This window comes from Planococcus citri, chromosome 4, assembly GCF_950023065.1.
Source record: "Planococcus citri chromosome 4, ihPlaCitr1.1, whole genome shotgun sequence".
Taxonomy (NCBI): domain Eukaryota; kingdom Metazoa; phylum Arthropoda; class Insecta; order Hemiptera; family Pseudococcidae; genus Planococcus; species Planococcus citri.
In genome coordinates this window covers 37,862,435-37,875,663 of record NC_088680.1, presented here as the reverse complement: position 1 = coordinate 37,875,663, position 13,229 = coordinate 37,862,435, and the positions used below count along the sequence as shown (strand labels likewise).

Sequence of the window (13,229 nt, the reverse complement as noted above, 5' to 3'; positions counted from 1 at the left end):
CCGAAATAACGAGACAGAATAAGTGCATATGCATTACATAATCATCACCATCGATACTTGTACTTGTACATCTGCATTGCTTGCAGTCGAGTATTTGCATCGACAGGGTCGTCAAGTACCCACTAATGAAAATCATGCTGCGATGACGATTTCCACCGAAATTGAGTAAGTGAGCAAAGAGCATGCTACCTATAATCAGACAATGAGTTGAGTCTTCAAAGTGGTACAGGGAAGAGGGGGTATTGGGAAATTTCGATACTTATGATGATAAAATTGCACTAGCATAAGCTCAAAGCTGCCAATAAATCATCATATGTATTATATATTTACGTACAAGTAAGCTTCATTGTCACCACCGTATTGCACATGTACCTTACCTAGTATGTACGTCTACACGTACAGCTCAAAGTTGCCTGCTACCACCACCGCGACTCCCCGGACCGCTCCCGCCCTCGGCACTTGATAAGACCGACAATTTTACTACTTATATGTAATTCGAACGTACAAACTCTCCGTTATTGTTCACGTGCACTTCACCGAGTCAACTTTTTTTTCGGTTACCAGTCCGTCTAGCAGGATTATTATTATCAGGCGTGTGTGTCAGTGTACGGACGCGTCCGTCGTATAAATATCGTCTCCGCAACCAGTTCGTTTTAGTACTTCGAATCGCCCGAATCTCCGATCTGCAGCAGGAGCAATAAAAATTTATAAAAGTTGCATCGTCTTTGATCTTGATCGCATCTTCGCGTTCGCGACCGCTACCGGAGCTTTAGTGCGCGCGTTGATTTGCTATTTTCCGGCGAAATTTCGATTCGTATCGCGTCTCGCTGATTCGCGTCAATTTTTTCCATTCATTTTCGGTATCGATCCGATTTTCATTTTCTCGATCATTTCAAGTGTACTGGCCGTCGGTAGTTATCGTTTTGTGTATATGTTTCCATTATCTTGTGATCATTTTGCAGGTATGTTGTATCGGTTTTATTTTCATTATTTATTTATTTAATTTATTCATATTTTTCAACTTGAATTCAAATATACACAAGTATTTACTTAGTGCATATAATGTAGATCGCGTATTCTCGTTTTCTATGGTTCACTTCAGAAATCTTCGATGATTATTTTCTCGTTTGTTTTTATTTTCCTCTCGCTCTTTCTGTTTCTCTCTCAATTTTGGACCGATTCCAGGACGCGACTCTCGAAATGCATCACACACATATAATTCATTCGACCAATCCGGTAATCTAGTTTCTACATAACGTTCGTACTCGTCGCTTCGTCGTGTCCTTAAAAATAGAATTCGCGTCTCGTGCAACGTCCTCTTTGCCCAGTTTCTCGATTCGTTTGTAATTTCTTCGGGTATTCTACTCGATAACTTCTTACACTTGTAAATTTTTTGATAATCAATATCATTGATAGCTCAAATTTTGGAAACTAAATCTTCGAGTGATGATGACTGGGGCGGATGGTTTTGTCGAAAATTCAAAATGGTGGGACCTGGGTGATAAGGGAAAATCAAAAATTACCTACATTTCAAATTTCAATTTTTTTTTTTCATATTTATAAAATGTTTTAACAAGGGAACCTCTTGAGGTGTCACACTTCGATTTGAACGGGACCATGATTTTTGGAAAGAGCATAGTCTAAAATCCCCAAAACCAAGTTTTCAGCTGTCTAAGTTCATTTTTCGATTTTTGGGGAATTTTGGAAAATTCAAAATTGACTGTTTTTGGCGATTTATGCTTTTTTTTCAAGTACGTACTTGATCAGTAAAAATGATCAAAATAAGTCCCAAAACCACTATTAATTACCCAAGTCCAAATTTCATCATTTCCAGCCATTCTGTTTATCTAAATTTGAGCCGATTTTGGAAGTGACACCTCAAGAGTGGTTTTTTGACCAGCTTTTTTTAAAATTAAAAAATCAAAAAAATCAAAAGATAACCGTTTGTGAGGAAATTTTTGAAATTTGTGCGAATCGCTGTATTTCTTCAAGAGCTAACCCCCGAAGCGCAAATTCTACCATTTCCAGCTGTTTTGGAGCGAGAGTGACACCTCAAAAAAACACTCTTGAGGTGTCACTCCCAAAATCGGCTCAAATGTAGATAAACTCGTTAAACAGGTGAAGTATAATACACAACTCGATGTTTAGCTGCCCAACTGCATACATATTCACGCCTTCTGGAGCAAATTCAAAATTCTGGAGAAATTGAAAAATCGCGCTGGAGACTCCAGAATGGCTGGAAATTGTGAAATTTGGATTTGGGGGGTTAGTTTTGGACAAAATACAGCGATTCGCGTGGATTTCAAAAATTCCCACACAAACGGGAAACTTTTGATTTTTTAGATTTTTTAATTTTGAAAAAAGCTGATCAAAAATCCACTTCTGAGGTGCCTCTCAAAATCGGCTCAAATGTGGATAAACTCGTTAAACAAGTCGAGTGTAATATACAACTCGATTTTTAGCTGCCCAACTTCATATTCACGCATTCTGGAGCAAATTCAAAATTCTGGAGAAATTGAAAAATCGTGCTGGAGGCTCCAGAATGGCTGGAAATGATGAAATTTGGACTTAGGTAATTAATATTGGTTTTGGGACTCATTTTGACCATTTTTACTGATCAAGTACGTACTTTTAAAAAAAAGGCATAAATCGCCAAAAACAGTCAATTTTGAATTTTCAAAAATTCGCCAAAAATCGAAAAATGAACTTGGGCAGCTGAAAACTTGGTTTTGGGGGCTTTAGACTATGCTCTTTCCAAAAATCGTGGTCCCGTTCAAATCGGAGTGTGACACCTCAAGAGGTTCCCTTGTAAGACAATAAATCGTACTCAACATTGATTTTGAAAAAAATTGGCGAGGAAGTTCACTTTGAGTGGAAGACTTCTCAGAAAAATTTTGAGCCTCCCACCCCTCTCAAGGGTCTGATCTAAGGGTTCTCAAAGTAGTCATTTTTTTAAAAAAGTCGTTTATGGCATTTCTGGGTGTCAACTATGCAAAACTCCAGTCACCTCCACCCCCTTCAAAACAGTTGCGTTTTGAATTTCCAAACTTCTCTGGCCCATTGACTTTGAAATCCAATACCAGTTTTAGTCACCCTGCACAAATCACTCAAGAACCGAGTTTTTTGGAAATGACTCAGTAAGTACACTTTGAAGATCATACAGGAATTTGGTCAAAAATCCGAGATCTGTTTTTTTTTTTTAAATCCATTCTAACAAAATTTTAAATCGATCGAACCTCCTCCAAAAATTTCCACTATAATTTGAGTTTTAGGATGACGAATTATTTTGAGTGATGAAATCCTATCGAAATAACGCCTTTCCTCTACAAAAAAAAAATGCTCCATTTACGAATAACTAAGTATGAGGACTTCAAATACGTCCGGTGTCCGGCGTTCGCGTATAATTAGTAATTAATGAAGAGTAATGTAAATATAAATACACGGGATATTTAGAATGTAAATTCAGCATACAAATCATCACATACTTAACTGCTTATCAACACGAAACACTAATTTTCATGAGAAAAAATTAACGTAGCATCGGCAAATTTGATTCTTAGTATTGGATCAATAATATTACATCATACAAATGCCATGCCATGCCGGATATGAACATTCAATTCGTATTACGGATATGCTATTCTCTTATCAGCGAGTTATTTTTATGATAACTAATACCTAATTACCGCATGGAAATCTTTTCAGTTTTTATTCTAAATTGCAATATTGTGCATTTTTTTCCCGAAATTTGAAAAATAATTTTTGCGATCACGATTTCAATAACTTCTAGGAAGATTATGATCATGCATTTTTCTTCGTATTTTATTTCATCAGCGACAGTTTTTCCCTGCGATTCGTTTATTCCAAAATGTGAGAAGTTCATTTATTTGAGAAATTATGAAGAACAAATTTTTTATTAATTTTTTCACAAATAATCAAATGAATTTTTTTTAGCGCAGTTTCAGAAACAAATTTCTGTGGCTAATAAAAGAGGTTCTTTGATATTACAGTCAGTTTCTAAAATTGAAGGAGAAATGGGCCCAGAATTTTCAAGTCGGATCCTCCAACTTGGGATGAAATTTCACACCTACGTTTTCAGAATCTGACTTTTCTCTCCAATAAAATTGTTCTAAATATTTTCCAGTACGGGAGGTGGAGGGGGGGTCATTATTTTCAGCACCAAGATTTTCATGCCTTAAAAGTTTAAAGGTCACTATTTTCAAAATTTGGGGCATCACAGGGAAATTTTGAAAAAAAAAGACTTGTAATCTATTATGAAAAATCTTAGAGTTTCATATTTTCATTGTCGAGGCAATTTTGAAGAAATATCAGTAATTTACGAAAAGAGAAATTCCCTAACAAATAGAAAGACATAAAATTTTGAATTAAGACCGCAAAACGCATCGAAAAACGAACCACCAAGCAGAATTTCAATGTCCGAATTTCCATGAATTTTTTAAAATGCCAAGCCCCAGAAAAATATTTAAAAATCACCAAATTGAAGGAGAATGCACTATTTCTTATCATTCTCTCCCCTTTAAATCGACCGATGATAGTTCTGAGTCGATCTGGAGTCTACGTAACATTTTTGGATTTTTCCGTCCAACGATTAATCAAGAAATCCAAAAACTGCTGGTGGCTTTCCAGACCAGTTCAAAAATTGCCATAGTTGTTTTGAGAAGAGGGAGGTGTCGAGGTAGATTTGGAGAATTTTCTCACGGATTTTCGAATTTTCTACTCTTTAAAAAATTCTACAGAGCTGTCTATCTCATTCAGATCAAATCTTGATAGGTACTTTTCATTAATAATATAATCATGAAATATAAATTTCAACAAAAACATTCCTAAGAGTTTAAAAGACGAATAAAAGTTCCTGAAATTTTTTAGGGTGTTGCGTGTTTTGAAGTCTGAAGTTCGATTCTGAAAAATTCCACTTTATCAAGATACTTTATTACTCCTCCCCACTGAATTCTTGTGTTGTTGTAATAATAGGACTCGTAGACAGCCAATTCGAATAGAGCAAGAATAATAATTGAAGAATATCTTTGAGAAGTGTTTCAGGCTCATCTGTGATTTTTTCGCCTGCATAAGATCCGAATTTTCTAGTCACTTATGGGTCCTATCCTATCAAAACTTAATATCACGCTGCATGCAAAATAATGCCTATTATACGAACTTTGCAAAATTTTGGCGCCAAATCTGAATACAATATGACGTTTAAATTTTAAAAATAAAATTTCAAGGAGGCATTAATTTTTATATTTTGAAAATTTTCATTGTTAAACTGAGGCAGTAATACTCACACCGAACTAATAAATATACAAGCTACATTGTCTCATCGTACGTATGTAATCTGCATAGCAATAAGTGCATATAAACTTCTACAGCATTAAGCCAGCATGTTTAATTACTCGAAGGTAATAATAAATCAGCGCGCAAAGTCTCATAAACCAATTATACTTATTAATTACTTATCGCTGGCTAAAAATGGTAACTATACAACATTCGTACAATCCTCCCTCTAAAATATCTACATAGGTATATGTACTCGTAATCCACATACCTACCTACGTACTCACATATTTTGAGGAGAAAAAAATTCTACGTGCAGTATCAATTAAATGTTTGTGTATTTTGACGCAATTATTCTCGCACAAACTACAATACTGGTACATACAATATTACAATATTATAGTTCGCAAATCGTAGTTCGTAAATGCTCGTAAATTTTGATGATTTAATTTGCTGACGTATTTTGCATAATAACTATAAGTACACTCGCCTACTGTGAACTAAATATACCTAACAATTGCACTTCAATTATGTATTTTCAATAGGTAGTTTATTCGAATAATTACTCCGCATTGCACCGTGTTCTTTACGTATTTGAAGTAATTGTACAATACAATAGTATTAAGTAGGTATCAAATCATTTATCGTCCTTGGGGGGTTTATCGCTGGACCAAGAGAGTTGGAACCATTGGGCTACAAAAGAGAAATAATTACCTATCATAAAATCGTCCGATCGTGTGAGCAAAATTAATTATGAAGATGAACATCAGGGTGGATTGAAAAAAAACATGCTTTGGATTTTCATCAAATTCACAGAGGTACTTCGTCTTGAGTTACAAATGCCCCATAAAAATACTGTAAATTTTCATCAATTTGAAAAAAAATTGATTTTCGCGATCTGCAACTTTTCAATCCTTGTTTCCCATTTTAAAAACAGTCTCGAATTTTTCCCTCGTTTTTAATTTCCAATCCGTAATCAAATCAATCACCGAGTTGATTTCAATTAAAGTAGCACGTACTTAGAGGTGTTTGGTTTTTTCCCAGGTTGACTACAGCGACATGACGTTACTTTTATGTGCAATCATAGCCAATATAATTTTTTTAAGGTAAAAAATTTATTTTTCTCAGATTTTATTGACGGAAATTCTTACTCGATAATAAATCAGTGCACGAAAATGGCCAATGTTGACGTCACCTTGAAGTTTCCCATTTTCTCACACATGTGATTTTTTCAAATTCGACGAAGACATTACCTTATCAGGAAGGTAGTCATACTCATATTTCAAAATCCGGCATGAAAAAAATCTGGACTTTGACGAAAATTGGCGAGGAAATTCCCTTTAGAGTGGGAGATGACTCAGAAAAATGTATAGTTCCTTAGTTGATGAGCATGGTACTGAGCTAGGGGTCTTCAAAGTAGAGTCACTGTTTAGGGGCTTATTGAAAAAATATGAATTTTGAAAATTCCATCAGAATAATTGAAAAAATATGTTTATCGGGGTATTTCGACCCTCTGAGAACGAATCTAGCATTCGTTTTTCCACGATAGAATTCATTTTTAATGAACTTGAAATATTTGCCATCCACCAATCTTCAAGTCGTTCATAGGGGACTAGTGCAGGTACTCGATTTCAAAGTCGATCTGGAAATAGAACTCAAATCACCCATTTTAGGATGGTGACTGATGTTTTGCACCGGTCAAAAAATCCAAAAATATGTAATATACGTAGACGTACCATTCAAAAATGACCTATTTTCAGAACCTCTAGATTAGCTCCCTCTACAGTACCTTTAGCTACGGAGCTCAAAATTTTTCTGGATAGTCTGCCTTTCAATGCAGACATTGCAGACTTTCTCCTTTTTTTCAGTCCACCCAAATATAACCATGATTTATCGTTTTTGATTCCAAATTGGAAATATGTCTTGTAGAGCTCACTCATTTATTATTATTTTTTTTCTCATTTTTTGTAAGTACCTTAAGGTTTTTCAAAATACTCAAAAAGACAAAACTCATTTTTTGAAAATTTCCATAAAATAAAAATAAACAGTAAATCAGATTCTAACCGGAAAAATGAAAAACTATGTTGCAAAACAGCTAAAATTCATTTCCGTCAACTCATTCTGTTGATTTAAATAATCGCATAAACAAACCATCGTTCGAAAAAAAATTCAACTATGGCGTCGACAAATCGACATTTCCATCCAAAACAAAGCTCCCCTCAGGCTTCGTGACTTCTCTAAAATGCATTCAACATACAAAACACAATATCACACGAGTCGAAAATTTCACACAACCTTGAAACAGACCAATTGAAAATCAATTATAAAAATTTTCGCTTACATTTCGACTTCAAATTCAATGACTGCGACGTATTTAAAACGAAAAAATAAAAAAAAGAACTCGGCATCAAAACTATAAATTTAGTTAATGAAAAATGATAAAATGAAAAATAATAAACGAATAATAGGTAGGTATTTATAAAACAATGATACGAATACGAAATAATCGCATCGCTGTCAGTATTGCAGTCTGCGTCATAATTAATCCAATGGTACGTAGGTACGAGTAGACGTACTACAATGTAAAACGCTCATACTACAGAAATATTCTCCAATGTGCTTTATCTGGCATCATCGCGATAATTGATAATATCGCAAGCTTTTCAAAACACTGTAGGTTCTAGGTATATGGGAAGTGGGCACACAACCGACTAGAAATCCGATCTAGCATAAATATTTGCTCGCGCAGTTCGCTCGACAAAAACCTTCCATTTTCTACGAATAAGAGAAGAATGCCTATGTACTCACCTCAAATATAATAGGCACTCTAATTGCGCAAAAAGCAGGAAATAACGTTTATCGTGTGATTCGTGTGTACCAACAACTCGTATGTACCTCTACCTAGTATATGAGTAGAAATAACTTCAAAGTTGAAAAATTCGCCATCAATTATGACGTTTTCAAGACATTATTCGACAGCTTCGTTTAAAAAACCACTTCATGAAATACCTACGAGTACTTTGATATCGTTGTCGATTCGTAAATGAGAATTAGCTATCAATTATCCATTGTTAATCCTGCGAGTGCCCAAAGTGCAGCCTTACCCCAATGATGTAGAAGTTTACAAGTACTTAGTTGGTATACGCGGGTGTATTTTAGGTAGAGGTACCAGGTACTTAACAAGCAGTTAACCACAAAGCAAATCTGTAATCTTAATCGCATGTGTATTGATATAAGAAGAAAAATACGCTGGTCTTAGTTTCATAGAAAATTAGTCAATTCACTTACTCGTAAATAAGCAGCAAAATATGGAAGTGTAAATTTCAAAAGTCATAAAATGAATTCGCGTTGAAACGAACACTTTTCTATTTTTATTTTCTTTCAAACTGATAGATCAATGTAAGTATTCTTTGGTCTGATATTATCCCGTGAAGAATCTTAAACACTGAAATTTTTTAGGTAGGTAGGAATTAGTCAGTTGATAAAATTTAAAATCAGCTGTAAAAATTAATTTTTTTATAGGTAAGTTATACTCATTAGGTCCTTCATCCGTAATTGTTTGACGTTCCCACCTTCAAAGTTTTACTTCATAAATGTACTTATGGCAATTTTGCAATAAAATGCAAGTAGCCCTACATATTTCATCAGAAAATTTCTCAGAATATTACAGATATACCATTATACCTACTCTGTCAGCTCAATTGATTTTCAAATTACGAGCACTTGAGAAAAATTCACGGAAATGAAAAGCAGTGAGCTACAGTTTGGACGACAATACTCGTAGATAAACAATTAAACATCGTTCATACAGCGCAGAAATCATGGGAAAAATAAAGCATATCACCTCTGAAATTATATCAGAGATTGGAATGGAGGGGAGGAGACTATGGAGAGATGAAGGGGTTCGATTAAAAAATACCTACTTTTTTCAAATTTTGATAAGTTCATTTCGAAAAAAATCACTCCACAGGACCGGAAGAGTGCGATCACAGCATATTAGGAAAACTTTGGACACATTTGGAATGAAAAATATGTAGTTTGCATTTCATAAAATCGAATTATGGAATTGAACGACTTCTGAATATTTCTGATATAACGTCAAAAATTGCTCCAATTTTTGGATATTTCAACAAAAATTCGTCATCATCAACTTTTTTTTCAGGCAGTTTTCATTTCAGTGTACTTCTCTAGCAAACACACATCAAATATTTCAATTTCGAGCGATTTTGGCCATTTCAAACAGTGGCGTAGCCAAGGAAGAGAAGAGGGCCATTGCCCTCCCTGCGAGCGAAAATTTAAAATGAAACGTGCAAAGTGGACGTTTTTTCTTCCTTTGGAATTATTTTTTTGAAAAATTTTCGCTCTCTTCACCTTCATTTTCGTAAAATTGTCACACGTCACAGAAGGTTTGCAGAAAATTACGTTTAATTTCGATTTTTCACACCTAAAAATCTGGTTTTGCTCCCTTTTGAGAAAATCCTGATAACGTCACTGATTTCCAAAATGATTATTTTGGAGTTTGAAAAAAAATGCTGCCATATGGATTTTTGAATACATTATGTGAAAATGCTTTTTGAATGGCTCATTCGTTCGGCGAACAATTAATCCTATTTTAAAGACACTGTAAAAAAAAAGTTACCTGGGTTTACGTTCTGTTTCATTTTCTGAAAAAATCGTTCGCGAAAGACCGTGTATTCCGAAATGATTTGCGTTCTGTCAGGGAGTCGATGTACAGGATTTTCCAATTGATTCAATCAAACATAATGGACTGCAATCTGAAAATAAAAAATATCGGATTACTCGTAAAAACCGTTCGTTGAAAGATTCGCGAATGATCCAATAAAATTACAAATGTTTGTAAAAAAGCATCATCAAAAAAAAAATTGCTTTCGAATTACAGAATCGTGTGGATATGTACAGCTAAAGTTCAAAACTTGAATTTTCAAAGAAAAAATACTGATTTTCATATTGTTCTAGAATTTTTCTCAAAATTGACGTGAAAAAAAATCGAGAAGAAATGGAATGAAAGTGGTTCCATGCCTCCAAAATCATTTTTGAGGAAGATACAATGCTTTAAAGTGAGCACAGCAAACATTGATAAATTGAAGTTCAGAAAATTTTGCAAAAGCTCTCCTAGAAAATTTCATTTGTAACTCTTACGTCTTTTCCTCCATGTGTCGTCACAACATGATCTGCTTCACCGCTAGCCTCCCCCCTCCCCCCTTCCTTCTAGGGAAACAGGTCGCCAGTAACAAAATATTATAATTTTAGGGTTTCTCATGAAATCTCAAAATCAACCCCCCACCCCACCCCAAAGAGCACCTTCGAGGAGTATTTTCCGACTTGATCTTTATCTCTCGCTCTCCAAAAAAAAAATTCTCAACACTTGGAGGTGTTTTTCAGATTTTTATCTCCTCTCCTTTTGACAAGTAGTTTTTTTGAAAATTCTATTTTTTTAAATTGTACCTACAACTAATCAGCCAAGAAGTTTAGCTTTTTCACAGCATTTTTACCATCAATTCCGATTTTTTCTTACCTTAAACAATAAATTGGGAAAAACATTTTTTAATGCATTTTCAATTTTTGAAAAAAAGTTGGGGGATTTTTCAACACCACGAATTCACGATTTTATCAAAAGAAGTTCCTCCCCCTCCTCTGAGATGAGTGGTCTCGATTAAACTTTCCGTAATCTGCACTTCAATTGAAAGCAACGTGCGAAAAATTAATGATTCGTATTTATTGATAAAATTATAAGAAAATATTTTTCAACACCACGAATTCACGATTTTATCAAAAGAAGCTCCTTTCCCTCCCCTGAGATGAGTGGTTTCGATTAAATTTTTCCGTAAAATCTGCACTTCAATTGAAAGCAACGTGCGAAAAATTAATGATTCGTATTTATTGATAAAATTATAAGAAAAGATTTTTCAACACCACGAATTGACGATTTTATCAAAAGAAGCTCCTCTTCCTCCTCTGAGATGAGTGGTCTCGATTAAACTTTTCCGTAATCGGCACTTCGATTGAAAGCAACGTGCGAAAAATTAATAATTCGTATTTATTGATAAAATTATGAGAAAAGAAGTTGCTTTTTCATAATTGACTGATTTCATTCAGTTCCACCCAACTTCAGTGTAGTAATTCAATTTCAACAAAAATTACGAGTGCTGCATCATTTCATTGAACTTTGCTACAAGTATGAATTTTTTTCCACTTCTCGCTACATCCTTCACCTATGTACTATTCCCTTCCCTTTTTACTCATCACTCAAATTAGTTAAACACCTACGCAAAACAGCCGGAAACATTTTGCTAACAATACGTTTACGTATACCTAGCCTCAGGGGTGCGGTGATAGGGTATTCTTGACGAGCGATTCGTCGTTGACGATTTAGGGGGGGCCGTTTTTTTAAAAATTATATTTTTTTGCTAATAAATGTAGTTCTCAGAACTTTCAACTCAAAATCAGTGGATATATTAATACTTGAGGCAAAAATGTTAAGCCCCCCCAATCAAAATAGCCCTCTTCCACCCCACACTCAACCATTTTTTATATCACTCTGCTGCTTTAAAAAACTTCAACTTCTTAACTTGGAACTTTTCCTTAAAATTATTTAATTTATTTGATGTTTGTGCCAAAAGTGTAAGCCCCCCCCTAATCTGAATGAGCCCCCCCATTCAGAATAGACCCCCCCTCCACTCAATTTTTTTACGTTTTTTTAAATCTCGAATGTCATTACTTTTCATACAAGTCAAAACCAAAAGTAAAAAAATTGACAAAAAATTAAACACGTATGCAGAAGTATTCATGTAATCATTTTTTTAACAAGATACGCGAATAATAAACCTTAGATTTCAAAATGAGACGCCATTCATCTGAACGGACCCCCCCCCTCCATTTTTTGAATTATGCAGCTTCTCTTTTGTAAAAAAAAACACGACAACTTCAAAACTTGGAACTTTTCCTTGAAACTATTGGATTTAGGTACTTGGTATTTGTGCTTGTAAGCCCCCCATTGGAATAGAACCCCCTCCTCAATTTTTTTACATACTTAAGACATGAATTTTTTTCGATCTCAAAATTTTATTGGGTACTTTTCATACAAATCAAAGATCAGAATATGAAACTTTAATAGGTACACAGAAGTATATAATTTTTTTGACAAGATACGCGAATAAGCCTTAGATTTAAATTGCCAGCTGTTTTATCATTTCTTGGTTAGAAATCCTCATCGCTTTTCAAACACAAAATCACCATGCAAAGAGAGCCAATTATCAAGCATGGTAGATCCCAGTTGGCTTTTGATGATATTTTCAGTGGCGTAGCCAAGGGGTGGCGAAGGAGGCCATCAAGCCCCCCAGCGAAAATTTAAAATGAAACATGAAAAAAATGGACGTTTTTTCGTTTCTGGGACCCATTTTTTCGAAAAATTTTCGCTCTCGCTTCGCTCGAGCAATAAATTTATCATTCTTTTCATAAAATCATCATGTATCACAAAAAATTTCCAGAAAAGTCCCTATACCTAATTTCGATTTTTCATGCCTAAAAATTTGGTTTTGCACTTTCCTTTTCTGTTGCGGGGGGGGGGGGGGGGTCTGTAGATAAGGGGGGCCATCCAAGTGTACTAGGGGGGGCGCTCGTCGTAGACGTAGGGGGTTCACCGCACCCCTGCCTAGCCTCGTCACAAAAAAAAAGCAAACAAACAAACGTAGAGTGAGTAAATAAAAAGAAATTAGATAATAAACAATATAAACATGCAAACTCTTCTTAGACCTAATGACTCCGGTTCTTCGTACAGAACACGAATTAATAGGTACAAACAATACGCCAGTCTTAATTCAGGTAAATTCGTAATAGGTACGTATGGTACTTTGGTACATGGGATCGAGGAAAATTACCTACACCAGCGCACGATTCAACTTGTGAAGAAAAAATCA

The 13,229-nt window shown here is 34.9% G+C and overlaps 1 protein-coding gene and 1 long non-coding RNA gene across 2 annotated transcripts in view; one reads left to right on the top strand and one right to left on the bottom strand.

The window, feature by feature from the left end:
* Positions 1 to 496: 496 nt before the first annotated feature.
* The window catches only part of LOC135843952 (proton-coupled amino acid transporter-like protein pathetic), a 68,650-nt gene continuing 55,917 nt past the window's right edge, over positions 497 to 13,229 (top strand). The window contains exon 1 of the mRNA XM_065362019.1: positions 497 to 962. The gene's annotated coding sequence lies outside the window, so the exon portion shown is untranslated. The remainder of the gene's footprint in view (positions 963 to 13,229) is intronic.
* Positions 9,935 to 13,229, bottom strand: part of LOC135843954 (uncharacterized) — a 79,298-nt gene continuing 76,003 nt past the window's right edge. The window contains exon 3 of the long non-coding RNA XR_010558419.1: positions 9,935 to 10,067. This is a non-coding gene — a long non-coding RNA (uncharacterized LOC135843954). The remainder of the gene's footprint in view (positions 10,068 to 13,229) is intronic.